Source organism: Lathyrus oleraceus, chromosome 6, assembly GCF_024323335.1.
Source record: "Lathyrus oleraceus cultivar Zhongwan6 chromosome 6, CAAS_Psat_ZW6_1.0, whole genome shotgun sequence".
Classification (NCBI taxonomy): domain Eukaryota; kingdom Viridiplantae; phylum Streptophyta; class Magnoliopsida; order Fabales; family Fabaceae; genus Lathyrus; species Lathyrus oleraceus.
In genome coordinates, this window is record NC_066584.1 from 505,612,514 (window position 1) to 505,616,236 (window position 3,723).

Here is a 3,723-nt window from a genome sequence, read left to right on the forward strand (position 1 = left end):
GAGTTTCGTAAAGGTTCACATATCCCAGGAAAAGGTTATTGGCTAGGTATTCCACTTTATTTGTGGGATACCCTTGTGGAGTTTCACCCTAAATTAATTTTTTAATGTATTAATTTCTAATGTATTAATTTTTTAATATATTATTTTTAATAATTTTAATGTGGAGTTTCATCCTAATTATATAATTAATTGTAAAACTTTGCCTTTGAATAAGTGATCTTGGACCTCTCTTTGTTGCCTTACGATTACGATATTACGGTCATGTCCCGCGAACGTGGGGATACCCTTAGCAAAGACCCTTCGGTTAAATCATCATAAAATAAATTATAGTCCCTCGGATGTTGCCTTCGAATATACAACTTTGTCCCTCGATGACCCTCCGATGTTGCCTACGGTTAAATGATGATAGTCCATTCGAATGCTAAGGTATCCTCATAACTGTTGCCTTCAATGACCAATCGATGACCCTACGATGACCCTTTTACATCCAAAGGATAAAACTACTTATTTCTCAATAATAAGGACAGTTTTACCCTCATAAGGATAGGAAATGCCCGTAAAGACCTTGGGTCGGTATAACTCTTAATTGCTGGCTCACAACTTAAAACATTTTTTTTGCACCTCACACCTTTCAAAATGCCTTTAGAAAATCACCACTTGGTATACATTCATACTAGAATCATTACCGAGTTATATTTTTCTAAACAATTTTCAAAACTAAAACGGGATAACCACTTTGTATACATTCATACAAGAATCATTACAAAGTTAAATTCTCTTTTCAAAACAATTTTCCAAACAATTCACAAACACTTTTTTAGACAAAAATAATATAAGTGATCGAGCAATTAAGAGCCCATGGATAACCATGGATACAAAGGGTGCTAACACCTTCCCTTTGTATAATGTACCTCCCGAACCCAAAATCTAAATTAAGGTCTTTCCTGTTCTTTTCCACCTTTCCTTATTGGATAAAAGAAAAGTCGGTGGCGACTCTTGCTAACCGCGACATTGCGATAAAAAACACAAAAAGTCCAGTTCACCGTATGACAATCTTCTTACCCGGGGCACTTGAGGAATTAGAAATCTCAAGAATATTCATATGGGAATCATGAATACTCTCATCTTATTTCATCCTCAAATTTTCAAACTTGGTAGTAAGCAGCTGCAATCTAGACATCTTCACTCTAGAGGTACCTTCATGAGTGGTTTTGAGAATATCCCAAGCATCTTTAGCCACCTCACAATTGTTCGCCAGTTTGAAGATGTTCTTATCAATCCCATTAAATATAGCATTCAATGCTTTAGAGTTTCCAAGAGCTAGTTCATCCTCCTCCTTGGTCCATTCTTCCTCAGGCTTCTTATCAATTGTAACTTCTTCATCCTTAGTAATGAAAGGATGTTCCCAACCTGTTAGAACAACTTTCCAAGTCTTATTGTCTAAAGATTTCAAGAAGGCTACCATCCGAGGTTTCCAGTAATCATAGTTAGATCCATCCAGAATTGGTGGTCTGTTTACAGATCCTCTGTCTCTGTCCATATTACCAGAAAGTAACGTCCCAATATCTCACTCAGAACCAGAGCAGGATGCCTGCTCTGATACCAATTGAAATTCTGGTATCAGATATGAGATGTCGAAGGTAATGTAACGACACTAATATCTGAACAATAAGTGAAATGTGAATAGAATAAAACCCAGGAAACAATTGAAAAACGACACAAGCAATTGTTAACCCTGTTCGGTGCAAACACACTCACGTCTAGGGGCTACCAAGCCAGGAAGGAAATCCACTAAACAGAATTAGTTCAAAGACTCTTAGCAAATAACTTCAAGTTACAGTCTTTTCACCTAATCTCTACCCGTGTGATTTCTATCTAAGAACTCTTATACATGAGACCCTACTCACTCCCCATCAATCACAATAGTGATACTAGAACAAATACCAAAAAGAAAGAAGACACACTTCAAGGACACACACATGATCTTGCTTAAAAGCTTCAATCAAGTAAACAAATACACTCGTACTTCAAAGCTTAGAGTGGACAAATTACAACTCAAAAACTCAGTCCAATTCACACATCAATAAGATGGATGAATGACTCATAATTCACAAACACACACACGACTAAAACCCTAATACTCACTCACTTCACTGTTCGTATTTTCTATATCTAAAACAGGGTTTACATGGTCTTTAAGTAGAAGCTTTCTAAATGGGTCTGTGCAGCATGAAACCCTAATTCTATTTATTGCGTATTCCTTAAGAAATAGCTGCGAATCATTCCTTTTTGGGAAACAGAATATTCTGGCTTTAAATAGAATTACTCCTTGAATAATGCATGCAATCTCCACATAGGCACACAAAGACTTGCATGAAAAGCGCAACAACAATATACATAACATTCAGACTGAATGTTCTGTATGCACATGTCATAACATCGGGTCTGACATCTAGAATAAATCCTGCACAACCATATCAAACAACCTGCAGAAAGTTGATATCACATGTCAAGACTACAAGCGTGACATCTTGTGATAACACTAAGTTTTACCAAAATTGATGCCAATTCATAGAACCAACAAACATGTTGACAAATTTTTTCCTGACTCACCAACTCCAAAATCTCAAAAAAGTGTTGTCAAAGAAACTCACATTAGCAAATCACCTCATACGCCGCTTCCACCAAAGATTCCATTCATTGACGAGATGTCAATATTTATGCACAAATACATCGAGCGGATCATTGATGTTGGGGGTGGTAATTATGGATATAGAGTTATTTCAGCTTTACTTGGTAAAGGATAAGATAACCATATACTTGTCTATTATTAACCTATGTAAGAGTTAGGGACTCATAAAGAATCATACACACAACTGTACGGAAAGAAAGAACACTTTGATGAAGTTCATGAGTCTCTTGTTCCTTGCCTTAGTGGACCAACTCCGAAGATAAAATAGATGTGCTTTCCCTGAAATGGGTCACCTAATAACATGTGCATATGATTGAGTGTGTGTTGATATGACATGATACTATTTTTCGGAAACCTTTTTTCCACTGTGTACCACCCCATCAGAAAATCCAAATGATCATATTATGTGTATTGGGTGGATCTCAAAATCAAGTCATTTTGTCCAAGTTTACTTGACACTGGGATGCCCTATACCACTTACATCACTGGAGTGGATGACTCATTCAACAACAAAAGTCAAGACTTAGCCGAATCATTTTATGGAAAGGATGTAAGCGTTTGAGAAATTGAGCAATATTGAAAGAAAATCAAATGCACAAAAGTCTAAAGGGGTACCACCCATAGATTTAGCCGATGACATATGTTTTGATTTGTTTTAATTTCTTGTTTAGCTGGATAAATAAGTGTATGTAATTGTGTCTCAATATAAATGAAGTGTAATATATTTAACATTTATTCATATTGTGTCTTAATGCATTCTTGATCATCCCCATAACAATATTTGTTCTTTTGTAAAAAAAAGTTTTGTTTTAGAGGTTCTCTAATGAAACTGCTTCAAGAGAAGTTCTCGAGATGCATCTCCGGAATAAGATAATAGGGTACAAAACTGAAAATATATCTCAGGGATCAAGATACCATTTATTGAGTGATCCATATTGATCTATGACTTATATAAATTAAGGCATTTCTATGTTGTATTTCACACAAATTGGAAATGTCTAAAATGTCACAAATAAACATTGACTGGTATG